Genomic DNA, 20,613 nt, shown 5'->3' with positions numbered 1-20,613 from the left:
AGAGGACACAAAAAGGGTAAGATACAAACGTGCTCAAAGTAGTGACTATACTCAATAATACACTGCAGAATATTTGACCAGGTGGACATACCCACCTGAGAAACGTAGTAATGGAATAAAAAATCCGCTTAGGCATTTATTGCATGACCGATTTCGAAGCTTGCGCCGCCGCAATCTACTGGCTCCTGGGCGGTTGAACAGTTCACCTCCGTGTTGTGCTGTCAACACGGACGCCGCTGTTGCTAGTCCTACGTTCCCATGCGCTTGTTTGATGTGGATGTGACCCCCCCCCCCCCATCCTACCCCTGACTGGCCCAGCCGCCACACATTTACGTCTCCATAATTATTGGTTGGCATCTGAATATGAGAGGCTAGGTTTCGAAAACGGTCGTGCAGTAAATAAATGACTGCCAGCTGAACCGTTTTTTTTTTTTTCATTTGATGATACACTGGTCTACGCGTTGGATGAAAGATTTCATCGCTGCTTCCAGTGTCGCTTGCTCAAGTGAACTGTAAGCACTATATGTTCCCGCATGTTCTCTGGAAATGTTGGACTACCTCGATTAAGAACGTCTTTCCTGCATCCTCAAAGAGAAAAGACCATAGGAATTAATTCAGGACTCAGATCAGGTACATGCATTGTTCCTCCACGACCAATCCGTCCAGCAGGATATTTTCAATCTAGAACACGTGACGTGAGCACATGGCATGATTATGCACTGATTTGGTTCGGTACCACATAAGCATTCTGCTTCTTAGCAGAACTTCTAGAAGATGCGGAAAAATTCGTGTAAAAAAGTTGGCTTATGGCCCGCCCTTTAGGTTACAAATGGTAACAATGAGGGATCATAAATGTAGTAGCAAGCATCCCACGTCAGACATCAACTCTTTATACTGATGTGTTACCCATCTAAGCCATCGTGGGCTTTGATGGACCGACAACGGATGGTATGTTCTTTGTATTTCTAAGAGGTGACATCCCCAGGTGACAAAGATAAGGAACCTAGTACATTTATGAACTTATTTGATTGTCTTCATCGGAACAATTAATTTGCAACTAATTTCGACTGCTAGACAACCAACTTCAAACAAGTCTTACTAGAGAACCAGTGTCTGTGCACAAGTGCCAAAGAAACTGGTACAGACATGCGTATTCAAATGCACAGATATGTAAAAAGGCAGAATACGGCGCTGCGGCTGGCAACGCCCTTATAGGACAACAACAGTCTGGCGCAGTTGTTATATCGGTTACTGCTGCTACAATGGGAGGTCATCAAGATTTAAGTGAGATTGATAGTGGTACTATAGTCGGAGCACAAGTGATAGGACGCAGCATCTCCGAGGTAGCGATGAAGTGGGGATTTTCCCGTACGACCATATTGTGAATATCGGGAATCCGGTAAAACATCAAATCTCCGACATCGCTGCGACCAGAGAAAGATCTTGCGAGAAAGGGACCAACGATGACTGAAGAGAATCTTTCAACGTGACAGAAGTGCAGCCTGTCCACAAATTGAGCAGATTTCAATGCTGGGCCATCAGCAAGTGTCAGCATGCGAACCATTCAACGAAACATGATCTATATGGGCTTTCGGAGCCAAAGGCCCACTCGTGTACCCTTAATGACTGCACGACACGAAGCTTTACGTCTGGCCTGTGCCCGCCCACACCGACATTGGACTGTTGATGACTGGAAACATGTTGCCTGGTCGGACTAGTCTCTTTTCAAATTGCAACGAGCCGATGGATGTGTACGGGTATGGAGACAACCTCGTGAATACATGGACCCTGCATGTCATCAGGGGACTATGTTCAAGCTGGTGGAGGCTCTGTAATGGTGTGGGGCGTGTGCAGTTAGAGTGATATGAGAGCTATGGTACGTCCAGATACGTCCAAACAGGTGACACGTACGTAAGCATTCTGCCTGATCATCTGCATACATTCATGTCCATTGTGCGTTCCGACGGATTTGGGCAATTCCAGCAGGACAATGCGACACCCCACACGTCCAGAATTGCTACATAGTGGCTCCAGGAACACTCTTCTGAGTTTAAACACTTTCTCTGACCATAAACCGCCCCAGACATGAACGTTATTGAGCAAATCTGGGACTCCTTGCAACGTGCTGTTCAGAAGAGATCTCCAGCCCCTCGTGGTCTTACGGATTTATGGACAGCCGTGCAGGATTCGTGGTGTCAGTTCCCTCCAGCACTACTACAGACGTTAGCAGAGTTCATGCCTCGTTGTGTTGTGACACTTCTACGTCCTCGCGGGGGTCCTACACGATATTAGTTAGGTGTACCAGTTTCTTTGGCTCTTCAGTGTGTATCTTGGAACATACTCACTAAAGAGCCAGGCTCATATTTACCTGTACATTGTTTGAGAAGGAACATTTTTCGATAACGAGGACATCGGAGAATGAGTTCTAGCTGGCGAGGATTCGCTTCTAAGAAGCCATTCCTAAGCAATTCTTGTTAAGTGTACGTGATAAGGACGGAACTGTTGACGTGTTAGAATGCTGTGTACATTGATTTTAGGAATCCGGTTCAAGCTATTATGTGTCCAGGTTTGGATACATTGCAACAGAAGCGAGAACAATGACATCAGTGCCTCCGTCTGTGTGGGTACTACGAAAATTTGCTTTGCCTTGGCTCGAAACTTGTTATTTCCTGAACTTCCACAGAAAGAAGAGAACACATCCGCCGGGAAAGTGGGTTCTTGTCACAATATGGCTTGTAGAGCGACATTACACCTGGTTTCAATCACAATGATATAAACTAATGATGATGCAGTTTTTAATCAAGAAATCCCTTTACTATGCACAACATATCGTTTAAAAGTACTACCGTATAGTACTATATGTACCTGTATTGTAAATAAGAAAACATTAATGCATTCTGCTAACTGACGTTCTCCATAAATCAGTACCATTCCCATTGGTGTCTGGAAAGATTTTTCCAGTGGGTGGGAGAGGCAAGGCTCTAAAATTAACATTTTTATGTAAATCAGTTCGTTAGTTTCCTGACAAGCCAGAATAACCAAATTTTAAAGGTGACCAAGAAAACATATATCTCAGAGAATCATCATCATTATTATTGTTAGTCGATTTACTCATTGCTCAGGTTTTCACCTCATTTCTTCATTCATCCACTCAAAAATTGAATAAAATCTACATACTCCCGATTCTGGGGATAATCCCTCTTGGTCCGCTTTGCTGATACATGTAAGGGAGGGATTAATATTTTATCTACACAGCTTGCATTTTAACGTTTGTAGGTTGCGAATGATGATACCGACTTTGGTTTTCTTCTCTTTTTTATAGGAACCGTATAGCTTTTTCTTTGGCATTATCAAAAGCCTTTGATGAGGGTTTCAATATCATAACGTTTGTGGAACTTAGTCTTACAGTAACAAGGTAACTGCACCGCAGATCAGCGTTTCCCGTCAGAAGAAGAAGTCCAATAAAGGTCTGCCTTTTGGTAAAAAATGAAAGCAAACTGGCAACCCAGGTCGTGTCTTTACCTTGCACTTGAAGCTGATCATTCTGTGCTCTCCTGTTACAGCGACCAGACATATTTCTCGTGAAGCTATTTACGTTTTCCCAATGTGTACGGCCGTTGCAGACGTTGATAAAATTTTCGTAAACGACTAATGTAGAGCTGCGGTGTGGTTCTGAGCCGAAAAGTATTCTGATTTTACAAAAGTCTCAAGATCATATTTGCAAACACTCAAGTAGTACACGCGCTTTGATGTTCCGTACAAACTCTGTTACATACATGAGTATATCATCTGTAGTTTTTGATGAGACATTTTGCGAGTTTCAAAATATGTGACACATGTAGCCATGTCTTTTGACTCCATTGACTTAACAGCTTAAATTATTTACACTTTAAAGGGAGCGTAGATCTTAGTATTTAACTTAAATTACAATTAGATACCTTTACGAGTTCCTATGGGAAATGAGCGTTAACAGACAGAAAGACAACACATAGTAAAAAGAATTAATGTAATGATTTTTTCTCTTTACTTGTACTGTGAAACCTTTCTTCTTGCCAAATTTTGTGATTCTAGTTCAAGGGAAATTACCCAAACGTTTTGATGAGTGAGGTAGCAAGTATCAAAATATGTGACATAAATGGCCGTATCTTTTGATTCCATTGACTTAGCTGCTTAAATTTTTCACATCAACAATTTACCGTAGACGTTAGTATATGGCGTAAAATTCAACTTGATACCTCGATCCTTTCCGAAAGAAAGACAGGCGGATGGACAACAAAGTGATCGTAGAATTCCGTTTTTGGCGACTGAGGAACGGAACCTTATAAATCAGTATAAACAACTGAAAGTAACTACGGTTCCAAATACATACGCTGCCGCAGATTCCGTAAGAAATCCGACAGGACTTAAGGCTGTTCGTTTGATCCAATATGACGGATGTCTCGTCAGTTCCCCACAGGTTATTACAAACCTTTTCAATAGAACATCTGAAGGTGGGAATACACCTCTAGTATTTTGTCTGTGGAAAAAATTGAAACAAGATGTCTGCAAGGAAACGTCGACGTCTTTCGGTGACTTACAGTGCCTACAGAGGCATGTGCAAGACGAAATTCAATATGCAATATTGTCTTCAGAATCGGTTTATGTCATGCAGCAGTGCTCCCTGTCAAAAACAAATGAATACAAAAATGGTACCTGAGTTTGCTTTCACTTGCTAAAGGAAGACAGACATGTCTGAAGTCTATTCACATGGTGGAGGTACAATGATTTGCCGAACTATTACCTAATTATTATTTAATAAAGTTTCACATACACTACGTCGCTGAACTCCTCTTCGATAGCTCTTTCCGAAGCCACAGAAAAGGGTTTATTTCAATTCGAAAAAGACGTTTACATACTTGTGCAGCTCTAAACATTGAAACGTTCTTAAACACTTTAAAATTAGCTACATTACCAGATATAAGCTAGCGAAAACAGCATCTCGAGATATTTACTCATAATGGACACACACTCCCTGACACGGGAACATATCTGAAGATACTGTTGGCCATGGGCGACCCTCAGCATCATATAGACAGTTCATCGACACGTGTGGCATGCGTAGATGAGCATAATGGTGTGAAAAAATGATTCCTCGATAGTGTCGCCTGAGTGGTAACACGTAAAGAAACAGTTCCCTAAGTGATTACCAGCCGGGACCTAACGACGTACACGATGGGCCCCTAAACCATAAGGTCTGGAGAAATACCACTGTGCCTTTCCACAAAATTGGAAAATGGTTCCTCTCCTCATATCGCCGCCATATTCGTCGACGATGGTCATTCGAGGTACCAGAGAACCGCGATTCACCGCTGAACACAATGCTACAATCTTCATCCGCTGCCCATGCTTCCCAGTCTCGTCAGCAAACTAAATACAGCTGTTGTGTTGTGGTGCTAGCCGCATCCTACGCATGGGACGGTAATTCTCTAAACCGGCTCCCGCCTTGTCTCCGACTATTGGCGCGGGTCGACACAGAAAGTTGCAGGGAGTCTATTATTTCTTCTCTAATGACAGGAAGATGCGAAGGGGTTTTGATGTGCTTGGTGCACAATACGGCGATCCTCCCTTGCTGTGGCCAGACGTGGACGACCGGTACCCTGACAACGAGCACGCATACCTTCACGTTTCCACGCAGTCCAGCATCGGTGAACTGTCACATCCGATTGCACCACAAATTTGTATACTGCACGATTCGACTAGGCCGCCAGAAGGAGACCCAAGACGAGGCCCATTTCAAAGTCTGTCAGGTGCTGATAACGCTGACTCAGACGTTCACGCGGCATCTCCGTGTCCTTCGCGATGATCACTCACATCTGACATTGTTCATGCCCCATATGAACCCCACCTGTCCTGGCAATAACACTAAACCCGAACAACACACATTCTGACGGTCCTTTCACTTGTCACAGAGAATTGCAGCGCTAATCATTTACGTATCCGCCGAAGTTGTCTACACGTGGGAAGCTGAATTGACGCCCGAGAATGTCTACATCTACATCTACATCTACATCTACATGGATACTCTGCAAATCACATTTAAGTGCCTGGCAGAGGGTTCACAGAACCACCTTCACAACTCCAACGAACACCTTTATCTTTCGGTACGAGCTCTGATTTCTCTTATTCTATCGTCGTGATCGTATCTCCCTATGTAGGTCGATGTCAACAAAATATTTTGGCATTCGGAGGAGAAAGTTGCTGATTGGAATTTCGTGAGAAAATTCCGTCGCAACGAAAAACGCCTTTCTTTTAATGATGTCCAGCGCAAATCCTGTATCATTTCAGTGACACTCCTTCCCATATTTCGCGATAATACAAAACGTGCTGCCCTTCTTTGAACTTTTTCGATGTACTCCGCCTGCCCTATCTGGTATGGATCCCACACCGCGCAGCAGTATTCTAAAAGACGACGGACAAGCGTAGTGTAGGCAGTCTCCTTAGTAGATCTGTTACATTTTTTAAGTGTCCTGCCAATAAAACGCAGCCTTTGGTTAGCCTTCCCCACAACATTTTGTATGTGTTCCTTCAAGTTTAAGTTGTTCGCAATTTTAATTCAAAGGTATTTAGTTGAATTTACGGTCTTTAAATTCAACTGATTTATCGTGTAACCGAAGTTTAATTGATTCCTTTTAGCACTCAAGTGGATGACGTCACACTTTTCGTTCTTTAGGGTCAACTGCCAATTTTCACACCATTCAGATATCCATTCTAAATCGTTTTGCAATTTGTTTTGATCTTCTGATGATTTTATTAGTCGATAAACGACAGCATCATCTGCAAGCAACCCAAGACGACTGCTCAGATTGTCTCCCACTGGCCTATAACACTACGCCAGCTGGGGTGGTGGAGCGGTTCTAGGCGCTACAGTCTGGAACCACGCGACCGCTAAGGTCGCACGTTCGAATCCTGCCTCGGGCATGGATGTGAGTGATGTCCTTAGGTTAGTCAGGTTTAAGTAGTTCTAAGTTCTAGCAGACTGATGATCTTAGAAGTTAAATCCCATAGTGCTCAGAGACATTTGAACCATTATAACACTACCTTGGGGAACGCCAGAAACCACTTCTGTTCCACTGGCTGACTTACCGTCAATTACTATGAACTGTGACCCCTCTGATACGAAACCACAAATCCAGTCACATAACTGAGACGATTATTTCAAGCAGCTAGTGCATGACACCACGCGAATAGTAAACGGTTGCGAAAACACACTTGACCTCTTAGCAACAAATAATCCTGAGTTAATAACGAGCATCAAACTGGATACAGGGATTAGTGAACACAGGGTTTTCGTAGCGAATTTGAATATTGTAACCCCCAAATCCTACAAAAATAGACGAAAAATATACCTATTCAAAAAAGCAGACACAAACTACTCTTTCCAAATTAATAATATAAGAGTAGACCAGACGTCGCTTGAATTCAGAGAAAGAGTATCGGCAGCAATTGAGAGATTTATACCAAATAAATTAACAAACGACGGAGCTGATCGTCCTTGGTACACAAAACGGGTCAGAACACTGTTGCAGAAACAAACATGCTAAATTTAAACAGACGCAAAATCCCCAAGTTTGGACTTCAATGCGAGATGACGATAACAGTTTCCACAAAGAAACTTTGTCTCGAAACCTGGTAGAAGATCCAAAGAGATTCTGGTTGTATGTGAAATATGTTGGCAGCAAGAAACAATCGATGGCTTCTCTGCGTAATAGCAATGGAGATACTATTGAAGACAGTGCTGTCAAAGCAGAGTTACTTAACACAGCCTTCCGAAATGCCTTCGCAGAAGAAGACGAAGTAAATATTCCATAATTCGAATCAAGAACAGCTGCCAACATGAGTAACGCAGGTGTAAATATCCTCGGAGTAGTGAAGCAACTTAAATCACTTAAAAAAAAAGTCTTCTGGTCCGGACTGTGTGTGCAGGAGCTTCACTTTTTTTTGTCAGGCAGTGTATTTTGGATTGCCTGTTGTGTGTGCCTCAACATCTGTATAGCGACTGTTTCTCCTAAGAGTCGTCAGCCGCATTTCCTCTTGTGCTTTAGCACCCGTACGCAGCTCCGTGTCTGCCATGTATAGGTGTAGTCAACCCACTTAAACACTGACGTCATGTGTTTCCTGCCAAACTCAGTGTCATTGGGAAAGTTCAGTCTAGTGCAATATTGATTTGAACGATGAGTACTAACAGGATAGTAAATCAGGAATAATAGCCAGTGGTCCACTTCGACTGAGTAAAGCAGCTGAATGACGGTAGCAGATAAACACGCTACACGACAAGAAGCGAGTCGGGAATGGAAGAGTTCGCTAACAAGCGTTTACCGATTTGTAGCGACTGCACTAGGCATTCATCGAGAGTAGTTCGCATAAGTAGGTGGAGAGATTCATTACTGTTGGGTTAAATTACTGGTAATAAATTACTATAAACAGTAACAGCCATAAAATACCGATGAGTGACGGTCTAGAGCGACATGAAGTTCAGCGACCACCTAATACTAGTTACAGGGAAAGAAAATGGAAAATCTGTATGGTCACGATTAGTCTGGCTTCGGGGAAGGTAAAGACACCAGAGAGATAGTTCGACCCAATGCTTATTAATGCAAGCAAAAAGTAAGAAAATTCAAGGCACTTTATAGGATTTATCGAACTAGAAAAAGCGTCCGTCAATGTCAAACGGCGCAAAATGCTTGAAATGCTTAGGAAAACAGATGTAAGCTATAGTGGAAGACGGGTAATATATAATACCGACAAGAGCCAAGAGGGAACAATAAGAATGTAAAACCAAGAACGAAGTGCTCGTATGAAAAAGGGTGTAAGTCAGGGATGTAGTATTTTTATACATCAAAGAAGCAATGACTGAAATAAAACAAAGCTTCAAGAGAGAGGTGAAAATTCAGAGGGAAAAGATATCAATGAAAACGTTCACTGATATCCTCAGTGAAAGGGAAGAATTATGGGACGTGGTGAATGGAATGAATGTCTGATGACAACAGAATATGGATTGAAAGTAAACTGAGGAAAGACGAAAGTGATGAGGAGTAGCAGAAACTAGATTAACAATAGACATAACAAGAACACTGATGACCATGAAGCAGATGTAGTGCAGGAATTCTGTTACCTTGGATGCAAAAAATACATGGCGGACGCAGTGAAAATCACATATAAAACAGGCTGGTAAAAGCAGAGAGGGGTTTCTTCGCCAAAACAAACTTATTGATATCGAAGGTAGCCCGTAACTGGAGAAAAACATTTCTGAGAGTTTGCAGCACACCATTCTGTGGAAATTAATCGCGGACTATGGGAAAACGGGAGAAGAAGAGAATCGAAGCGTTTGAGATGTGGTGCTATAAAACGCTGTCGAAAACCAGGTGTATTGATAACATCAGAAATGAGGATGTGCTCTGCAGTACCATTGAAGAGACGAACATGCGGAAATCGTTGACAGGAAGAAGGAATAGAATGATAGGATATGCGTTAAGACAAATAAGTGAGGATGTTGGGTTCAAGTGCTATAACATGAAGAGATTGGTTGGAAGTAGAGGTTGGGTGGCAGGCTGCATCAGACCAACCATAGGACTGATGGCAAAAAAGAAGGAAAATCTGATGACATGCTGAGACTCATTGGACGAATCTGAAGAAAATGTAATTTGGCGAGGAAAGTAGCATGCAAAACACTAGAGGGACCGATTCTTGAGTCTTGCTCGTCAGTGTGGGACTTTTTCGCGAAGTATTATCAAAATAGACAGAGAAGATCTAAAAAAGGGCTGAGCGTTTCGTCACGGGATCGTTTAGTAAGCGTGAAAATGTTGCGGAGATATTCAGCAAACACAATGGCAGACGCGTCAAGAGAGAAGGTTTGTGTGAGAGAGAGCAGAGAACTGAAGCAATATATTACCTCTTCACTCCTTGCATCGCGCGAAATGCCACGATAAGAAAAACAGAAAAAATGGAGATCATACGGACGGTTGCCTCAGTAGAATTTCCTACGCTATGGTCACGAATGGAACAGGGAAGGGAGGAAGTAACAGTGGGAACAGAAGCGCCCTCCACCACACACCATAAGACAGCTGGCAAAATTATAGGTGTAAATGAAGAGAGGAGCATGGTCCTAGTCTTCGGACAGAAGACTACAGCAACTAATCAAAATTACTTTACACTGGAGTGAACAGGCTGTGTTGCCACTATAGAGCCAGTCGCTTGGACGGAACAAGCACACGCAGAACGGCGTGCTGGAGAGTAGCAAGGGTCCTGTAACGAGGCAGCAGCACTGATGACTCACGGCGCCAAGTGGGTGGAGGCGGGTGTCTATCCTTGAAGGACCCGCCGTGGCCGACTTTTCGGGGAACACCTGTCGCTTCTGCCGACCTAGGACCGTTAGCACCTAGGTAAACAGCTCTCTGCCTCTCTCCGCGACCTTTCGGCGCTGCCGTGTTGAGAGACGTGCCGTCTCGTAATGTCAAACGAATTAGCCGGGCAGGTATAATTCTGCCGGCGAGGCTTATTGCTACCGTAAGAAGTCTGTGTTAGGAAAGGTGGTCCGAATTTTTTGTTGCGTATCAGTGAGCCATTTTTAATTTTTTCATCTTGATTTTTTTTATGAACGTTTAACATTCTACCAAATAAATAAACCCGCGACAACTCAATTATTACGAAGGGTAGCACCTCGAGTACGTGAAACTGCGACATTGAAACCTGGCGATGGCGTTCGTCTTTTGCTACATAGAGGGTGATCCCGTGATGATGTTATAGAGTTTCTGGGATAGTGGAGAAGGGTAAATTTATCAGTTTGAGGTGAGTAACCCCAGTCCGGAAACGACCGAGTTGAAATTTATACTCTAAATCATCCTTATACTTCTGACAATTAAACACCTGTACCGGTACTGTTGATGCTGAGGTCGTACAGTACACAACTTTCAGAGGTGACTGTATGGACCAAAACTAGCAAAAATTGTCTATTAAACATTGACTCTAAAAAGCATGGCTCAAGAGCTACTGTGAAACTCATCTGAACAAGTGCCTAGAGCTCTTACGGTATGCATTTTAGAGCCTGTATTTACTGGATATCTGTTCTTGTTTTGGTCCATATTACCTCCTCCAAAACTGTGGAAACCAAAGAGTGGAAGTGGAAGAGATGTGCTTCACTGCAGTGAACATGAACAAGTGCTCAAATTACTCAAGGTACGCATTTTAGAGTCCATATGTAACAGACCCTTTTTCTTGTTTTTGTGCATACTAACAGCTCTGAAAGTTACCTACCCTACAGTCTTAGCATTAACAGTACCAGTAGAGGTATCCCATTGTCAGAGGTATCAGAACGATTTATAAATTTCGACTCCGTCGTTTACGAACCAGTGACTCTGACTTCAAATTGATACATACTGCCTTCTCCATCGTTCCTGGAAGTTTGCAAAATCATCACGGAATCACTATGTACATTCTCTTCAATGCGACATATTTTTAACAACGATGGAGGACGTGGTGGAGACTTTGTTTTGCAAAAGTCTGCACTTACGCGGTTCAGGAAAAGATCTTCCAATTAGATCACCTCGTTGCTGTCCTGGAAATACTTCCCACATAATGCTTTATTCACCTGAGGAAAGAGGGAGAGGTTAGAGGGTGCCACGACAGAAAATGCAGCCAAACTTTTGCAGCCCAAAAAGGCAGCACATGTGTCTGTTTCCAGTGCAGAGTAAGGAGGGGCATTGTCACGGAGCAAAGGCACCCGTTTTACACCTCCCTGCGACGATTTGTCTCTACAGTCCCCGGTAACATTAATTTGTTGACAATCACAAAACCTACTGAGCGTCATCTTCTCCGACGATGGCGCTGATGAATCCACACGTTTCCTCTGCTTGCTTTCCTCCTTTATCTCGGGGTAATAATAATACGACAGTTACTTTTTCTTTTTTCAAGTTCACCTACCACCTACTTCACTACACAGCTGCCACTTCGACTTTATAGCTACCAACTTTCTTGTACTCTCGTCATAGAAGGCAGCCACGTTGTCATTTCCAGCAATTCACTTTGCACCTCGTTGTCTGGGCCAAAATGCTGTCTCCGTAGCCAGCGGTTCTCAAGAGCGAAGAAAGGAAAATTAAGGAGAGCCATGCCCGGGCTGTATCGTGGATGATCAAACACTTACCATCAAAAACACTGCAGGAGCATCTTCATTGTACTTGAAGCGTGGGGCCGAGGATTGTCTGCATTAGTGGCAGAACAACTGAAAGAAAATTTGGAATACATTTCACATAAATTTTCTCAGCATGTTATAGTCTTAGGTGGAGATTTCAATTTACCAGATATAGACTGTGACACTCAAATGTTTAGGACGGGTGGTAGGGACAGAGCATCGAGTGACATTATACTGAGTGCACTATCCGAAAATTACCTCGAGCAATTAAACAGAGAACCGACTCGTGGAGATAACATCTTGGACCTACTGATAACAAACAGACCCGAACTTTTCGACTCTGTATGTGCAGAACAGGGAATCAGTGATCATAAGACCGTTTCAGCATCCCTGAATATGGAAGTTAATAGGAATACAAAAAAAGGGAGGAAGGTTTATCTGTTTAGCGAGAGTAATAGAAGGCAGATTTCAGACTACCTAACAGATCAAAACGAAAATTTCTGTTCCGACACTGACAATGTTGAGTGTTTATGGAAAAAGTTCAAGGCAATCGTAAAATGCGTTTTAGACAGGTACGTGCCGAGTAAAACTGTGAGGGACGGGAAAAACCCACCGTGGTACAACAACAAAGTTAGGAAACTACTGCGAAAGCAAAGAGAGCTTCACTCCAAGTTCAAACGCAGCCAAAACCTCTCAGACAAACAGAAGCTAAACGATGTCAAAGTTAGCGTAAGGAGGGCTATGCGTGAAGCGTTCAGTGAATTCGAAAGTAAAATTCTATGTACCGACTTGACAGAAATTCCTAGGAAGTTCTGGTCTTACGTTAAATCAGTAAGTGGCTCGAAACAGCATGTCCAGACACTCCGGGATGATGATGGCATTGAAACAGAGGATGACACGCGTAAAGCTGAAATACTAAACACCTTTTTCCAAAGCTGTTTCACAGAGGAAGACCGCACTGCAGTTCCTTCTCTAAATTCTCGCAGAAACGAAAAAATGGCTGACATCGAAATAAGTGTCCAAGGAATAGAAAAGCAACTGAAATCACTCAACAGAGGAAAGTCCACTGGACCTGACGGGATACCAATTCGACTCTACACGGAGTACGCGAAAGAACTTGCCCCCCTTCTAACAGCCGTGTACCGCAAGTCTCTAGAGGAACGGAGGGTTCCAAATGATTGGAAAAGAGCACAGGTAGTCCCAGTCTTCAAGAAGGGTCGTCGAGCAGATGCGCAAAGCTATAGACCTATATCTCTGACGTCGATCTGTTGTAGAATTTTAGAACATGTTTTTTGCTCGAGTATCATGTCGTTTTTGGAAACCCAGAATCTACTCTGTAGGAATCAACATGGATTCCGTAAACAGCGATCGTGTGAGACCCAACTCGCTTTATTTGTTCACGAGACCCAGAAAATATTAGATACCGGCTCCCAGGTAGATGCTATTTTTCTCGACTTCCAGAAGGCGTTCGATACAGTTCCGCACTGTCGCCTGATAAACAAAGTAAGAGCCTACGGAATATCAGACCAGCTGTGTGGCTGGATTGAAGAGTTTTTAGCAAACAGAACACAGCATGTTGTTATCAATGGAGAGACGTCTACAGACGTTAAAGTAACCTCTGGCGTGCCACAGGGGAGTGTTATGGGACCATTGCTTTTCACAATATATATAAATGACCTAGTAGATAGTGTCGGAAGTTCCATGCGGCTTTTCGCGGATGATGCTGTAGTATACAGAGAAGTTGCAGCGTTAGAAAATTGTAGCGAAATGCAGGAAGATCTGCAGCGGATAGGCACTTGGTGCAGGGAGTGGCAACTGTCCCTTAACATAGACAAATGTAATGTATTGCGAATACATAGAAAGAAGGATCCTTTATTGTATGATTATATGATAGCGGAACAAACACTGGTAGCAGTTACTTCTGTAAAATATCTGGGAGTATGCGTGCGGAACGATTTGAAGTGGAATGATCATATAAAATTAATTGTTGGTAAGGCGGGTACCAGGTTGAGATTCATTGGGAGAGTGCTTAGAAAATGTAGTCCATCAACAAAGGAGGTGGCTTACAAAACACTCGTTCGACCTATACTTGAGTATTGCTCATCAGTGTGGGATCCGTACCAGATCGGTTTGACGGAGGAGATAGAGAAGATCCAAAGAAGGGCGGCGCGTTTCGTCACAGGGTTATTTGGTAACCGTGACAGCGTTACGGAGATATTTAATAAACTGAAGTGGCAGACTCTGCAAGAGAGGCGCTCTGCATCGCGGTGTAGCTTGTTGTCCAGGTTTCGAGAGGGTGCGTTTCTGGATGAGGTATCGAATATATTGCTTCCTGCTACTTATACCTCCCGAGGAGATCACGAATGTAAAATTAGAGAGATTCGTGCGCGCACGGAGGCTTTCCGGCAGTCGTTCTTTCCGCGAACCGTACGGGACTGGAACAGAAAAGGGAGGTAATGACAGTGGCACGTAAAGTGCCCTCCGCCACACACCGTTGGGAGGCTTGCGGAATATAAATGTAGATGTAGATGTAGATGAAGAAAAAAATGCATGACGGTCCTGTTATGTGGGCTGATTGAAATCAGGCGAAACTCCACCGCGAAAAAAAAAAAAAAAAACTCGTGTACCCAGCACTCATCTGCAATGATCAGGTGATCGGGCGACTGAAGAAGTCATGTGGTCATGTGTCATCTGAATTGGCCTGACACGGCTGGTACATTCCGGCTGCCACCTCGGATCGGTGGGATTTTTGAAATGGTTGAGCAGTCGCGGAATCCAGTCAGAGGCGACCTTTGTCGTGTTCAAATTGTAGTGCAAGGTTTCGATAACTGGTTCGTAACTGATTTTAACTTTTTCCATTATCGCCTCGATTGTGTTCTTGAGTCTTCGAGCACCTGGCTCAACACTTCTCTTGTGACTCCCGATTCTTGACTGAAAGATGATCTGCCACTTCATTCTTCCTCGTTCGGACTTCCCTGGCCACACTGGAAGTGTCTGCATCAACTATGTGGTATCATGGCGTATCGTATCCGTACGCTTCCAGCAACTCAGCACAGATTATTACAGCGTTGACCACCTTCAAATGTAGAAAACGAATTACAGTAAGATATTCCACTTTATCAGTGGCCTACACTATATTGTTTTGGCGTATGTAGCGTCATGCTTCTGTGACGTGACGACTTGAATGTGTACTGTAACTGCACTCACGTATCTGCAAACAAACAAAACATAAATAATTTAAACTTATGATCACCCTCGTACAGTAGTAAACTTCCACGGTAGTTGCTGGTTTGGCTCATTTACAGAACACTTTCGGATCAATAGCAGATGTAGAGCATTCAGTTAATTGGTTACTCCATATTTAATATCGATTTGGAGATGTTATGCGGAAAAAAGAAAAATTATATTGTAAAAGAAACTCGGATAAGTGTGAGTTTGAATCGAGTATCGAGGGCTCCGTGCGAACTTAATTATCTTATATTGTTTACACCGCAAATGGACAGTAGACTTTAGTAAGTGACATAAATTTCAACTTGATTCGCCGTTCTTGAGAAAAGGCGGTCTTAACAGAGTGCCCTTAATAGACGGACAGAAAGACAGTGGAATAACACGACACAAAAAAATTTCGTGTGATATAACTGTAGGACTTTTTCCTTTACTTGTAATGTGAAACCTTGCCTCTTCTAAACTTCATGATTCTAGGTCAACGGGAAGTACACTGTATATGGGTTTCGTAGAGTGAATTTGCGAGTATTATACTACGTAACATAAATGGCCGTATTTTTTTTATTGCATTGACTTGGAAGCTTCAATTTTTTACATCGTCAAAGGACCATAGGCCTTAGAATGTGACATAAATTTCAGCTGGAAAAATTCGTGTTAATAGTCGCACAGACAGACAAACGGACAACGAAGTGATCCTGTTAAGTTCCTTCTTTACCGATTGATGTACGGAAACCTAAAAACCCTATTTTGTGTGTCTCAGGGCTGTTCCCAGTTTGCAGTTAGTCGGGACGTATTTCATCATAAGTCTTTTCTAATTCAACATCTTGATCATTTCACCCGATACTTCATATTTATTTATTAAAACAGCCGTATAATAATCTAAAGTCTGGGGTCTTCTTTAAAACTGACTGTAACAGAAACTTGTAAATGATTATTAATATTGACGATTTATATTTATAACTGTCAAAAAGTCACCAGAACATTAGCAACAGCTGCGGTCAACTATGGGCGCAGTGCAAGTTGTTATCTACAGCACGCGGTCCATTGAAGTTCGTTACGTTGCTTGACGTTGGTGTGTTAGACACCTCTGTCATTTGTACGTTTGTTATTAACTCAGTGTATAGAGACAAACATGTTTACTGAAAATAAATTTTGTTCACTGGAGTAAAAGGTTGTGAAACTTGTCGTCTTATTCAAATTCAGTTACGCATATCATTACTTCTACCTCTTTCTTGAAAAATATTTTGTTACGATATAAAACTTTTCTCTTGTATTGAAAATGCGTCTCCTTCCTCTGTTTTTTTTCCAATCAAACGTATTAAGTGAGGAGCTGACGCGGTGGAATTCGCTGTACAAAAGCAGCAAAGATGCCATTGGTTTATTGAGCAGACTCAAGTAACTGTACGATGAAACACAGTTTTCGCAGTGGAAGTATTTGGAGCTGCTGTAAAAAACCATTCAACGACGCATTTGCAAATAAATTTCTTCTTAGTGACTAGTCACTATTTCTTCAGAATCTAAATATGCAACTGCTGGCACGTCAATCACATAAAAAATTTTCATACAACTCCTATGAAGTTGAAGTAAATGTAATCATCATAAATAATCAACTGTCTGATAATTCCTTACAATAAAAGCCAGCATACACAAATCCCAAAGTAGGATTAACAGTTATGCTGAATAATAACCAAGCCTAACGTAGGCTGAATACAATGTTTTTCTCAAGAGTGTGCATAGCAGTATAGAAGGAAAGGAAAGTCACTAAATTAGTTTATCCATTTCGGTTGGAGAACGCCGCAGTTCTTTTCGTAAATTACACTATAGCAAATACTGCAACCATCCACAAGTTTTCTTGAAATGATTTTATTATACCATTACTGGTTTCGAGCCTGAACCCATCATCAGATGGTAGCGTTGACTTCTTGCAAGGTTTACATTTTTTTCCTAAAATATAACAATATTATTGTGATGCACAGTTTATAAAAGATTGTTCATTTTACATTTGCTTCCTAAAATGTAACAAAGTTTTTGTGATTACATATTTTTACACTTATATATGCTCTATGCATTGTACTTACTTCCTGAAAAGTGGTTTGGTTTTCTTTTACAACTGCATTTGCTTACATAGACGATTTAAACATTTGTTTAAATCGGCTACGTAAACAAATGTCCCCTCTTGATGGTCCCCTTGTTAGCTCTCGAAGCTAACTTTTCTTATTGTTGCTATAGTCTTGAATCCGAAGATTGGTGTAATGCAGCTCATTCATTTCTGAATAATTTCTGAAAACTACATTCATTTCATCCCGCTTGCTCCAGTCAAGCCCTAGTGTCCCTCTACAAGTTGTGACCCCCAAATGTCCTTCCGTTAGCTGACTGACTTTCGCCTGATGCCTAAGAATGTGTCCTATTAACTGATCCTCTCTTTTATTTAAGCTGTGCCATAATTTCGTTTCTTTTTCGATTCCATTCAGTACCTTCTCATTTATTTAATCTATTCAATTAATCTTCCGCAGTGTTCCGTCACACTACATCTGGAAAGTTTCTATTCTCTTCGTGCGAACCTTCCTCAGTGTCGGCTGATTTAATCTGTCTACAATCCATTACCTTTGTTTTATTTCTGTTGATGTGCATCTTGTAACATCTTATCAAGATACTATCCACTCTAGATTTTGTTCAGACAACATTACAGTGTCGTCGGTAAACCTTAAAGATTTTATTTCTTCTCCCTACTCTCTTCCTTCCTTGTTAGCTCAATGGACAGATTGCATAGTGCCGGTGGCCGAGCGATTCTAGGCGCTTCAGCTGGAACCGTGCGACCGCTACGGTCGCAGGTTCGAATCCTGCCTCGGGCATGGATGTGTGTGATGTCCTTAGGTTAATTAGGTTTAAGTAGTTCTAAGTTCTAGGGGACTGATGACCTAAGATGTTAAGTCCCATAGTGCTCAGAGCCATTTGAACCATTTTTAAATGCAGGCCGAAACGGTCGTGACTGTTAGTTACCTTTGAGATTGCACGTGGTGGGTCGATATCAGTCACGAAAGTCATTAATGCGACAAAGACGCCATTATCAACACCTCACTGAGTTTGTACTAGGTCGTGTAATAGGGATAGGAGAAGCTGGATGTTCCTTCTCCGTTATTGCAGAATGATTTGTCAAAACTTTACCGACTGTACAAGAGTGCTGGCAGCAATGGTCACGGGAATGTACGTTCACAAGAAGACCGGGTTCCGGATGGCCACATGGCACTAATGAGGGTTCACTGTGTTTGACATGTGGATCTGACGCATCGTACACCACCTGCAACAGAAATCTGAGCAGCAGTTGGCACCACTGTGACGCAACGAAGTGTTACAAAACGGTTATTTCAAAAAATGCTTCAAATGGCTCTGAGCACTATGGGACTTAACTGCTGAGGTCATAAGTCCCCTAGAACTTAGGAATACTTAAACCTAACTAAGGACAACACACACATCCATACCCGAGGCAGGATTCGAACCTGCGACCGTAGCGGTCGCGCGGTTCCAGACTGTAGCGCCAGAACCGCTCGGCCACCAGCGGCCGGCTCGGTTATTTCAAGACAGCTCCGAGCCAGACGCCCTGTAGAGTGCATCCCTCTGACCCTAAACTACCGCCTTTTGCGACTTCAGTGGTGCCCAGAGGACCTCATTGAGGGCCGTGTTGGAGATCGTGTTTCCTCGTAAAAGCTGGTTCTGCCTCGGTGCGAGTGATGGCTGTGTATTTGTTAGGAGGCCAGTTGAGGACCAGCAACGAACCTGTGTGCATGCTAGACACAGAGTACCTGTACCTGGAGTTATGGTCTGGAATACGATTTCGTACGACAACTGGAGCACTATCTGGTTATTCCACGGACCTTCCAGCAATTCAGGGTGTTTCCTTCCAACAAGATAACGCTCACCCACATACCGCTGTTGTACCCCAGTGTCGACTTGCTGCCTTGGCCTGCTCGATCACAAAATGTGTCTCCAATCGAGCCCATATGGGACATGATCGGACGACAACTCCAGCGTCATTCAGAAACAGTACTAACCGTCCCTGTATTAACCGACCAAGTGCAACAGACATGGAACTTCACCCCACAGACAGACATCCGACGCCTGTACAGAAAAATCAATGAACGTTTGCATGCTTGCATGCAACATTCTGATGGTTACACCGGTTATTAATCTACCAGTGTCCGCCCCCATAGCTGAGTGGTCAGCGTGACGCATTACCGTCCTACGCGCACGGGTTCGATTCCCGGCTGGGTCGGGGATTTTCTCCGCTCAGGATTGGGTGTTGTGTTGTCTTCATCATCACTTCATTCCCATCCGGCGCGCAGGTCGCCCAATGTCGCGTCGAAAGTAATACGACCTGCACGAAGGCGGCCGGACTTGCCCCGTAAGGGGCCTCCCGGCCAGTGACGCCAAACGCTCATTTCATTTTCACATTTGCAATGGCTTATCTCGCGCTTACATTAAGTTGTGATATTGCAGTTTTAATTACTTAAGTATGTTACCTAGAGAAATATATTCGCGAAAATTTTATATTCTACATTAACCTTTCTTTTGTGTTTCGATTTTATTCCGTCAGTGTAACGATAATAATAACGTTCATCAAACAGAGTTAGTTTAAATCATAACATGTATTTCAACATGTAAAGATACATTATTGGATGACATTTCCTTTTTCTATTGCGACGGTACAAATCTGCTCGTGTAAAGTGCGTCCTCAATACCACCGAATTTAATCTCAGAGTAATGTATAATCCAGGGTGACGTGAAACAACTGTATTCTCAGTTATTTCGAGTAATTAAACGTGCGATGATTTTATAATGGAACAGATACTGCTCTTGGTATGTTTGGATGATGTTTCAGAGGTCCCTGGGTGCTGGCGAAGCGCCGGCCGCGGTGGCCGAGCGGTTCTAGGCGCTTCAGACCAGAACCGAGCGACTGCTACGGTCGCAGGTTCGAATCCTGCCTCGGGCATGGATGTGTGTGATGTCCTTAGGTTAGTTATGTTTAAGTAGTTCTAAGTTCTAGTGGACTGATGACCTCAGCTGATAAGTCCCATAGTGCTCAGAGCAATTTGAACCATTTTTTTGTTGGCGAAGCGATGGCGCGTTGCCAAGGTAGAGGTTTCCGAGAGGCGTACGCAGCTTGCAGATTCCTGTTTCGGGTCGCTTTGAAACCACGACCAAAAGGCCTGAAAAGGTGGATACTGTAC

The sequence above is a fragment of the Schistocerca nitens genome, chromosome 1, assembly GCF_023898315.1.
Source record: "Schistocerca nitens isolate TAMUIC-IGC-003100 chromosome 1, iqSchNite1.1, whole genome shotgun sequence".
Classification (NCBI taxonomy): Eukaryota; Metazoa; Arthropoda; class Insecta; order Orthoptera; family Acrididae; genus Schistocerca; species Schistocerca nitens.
The sequence above is the reverse complement of the archived record's forward strand: the minus strand, read 5'-3'. Positions refer to the sequence as shown.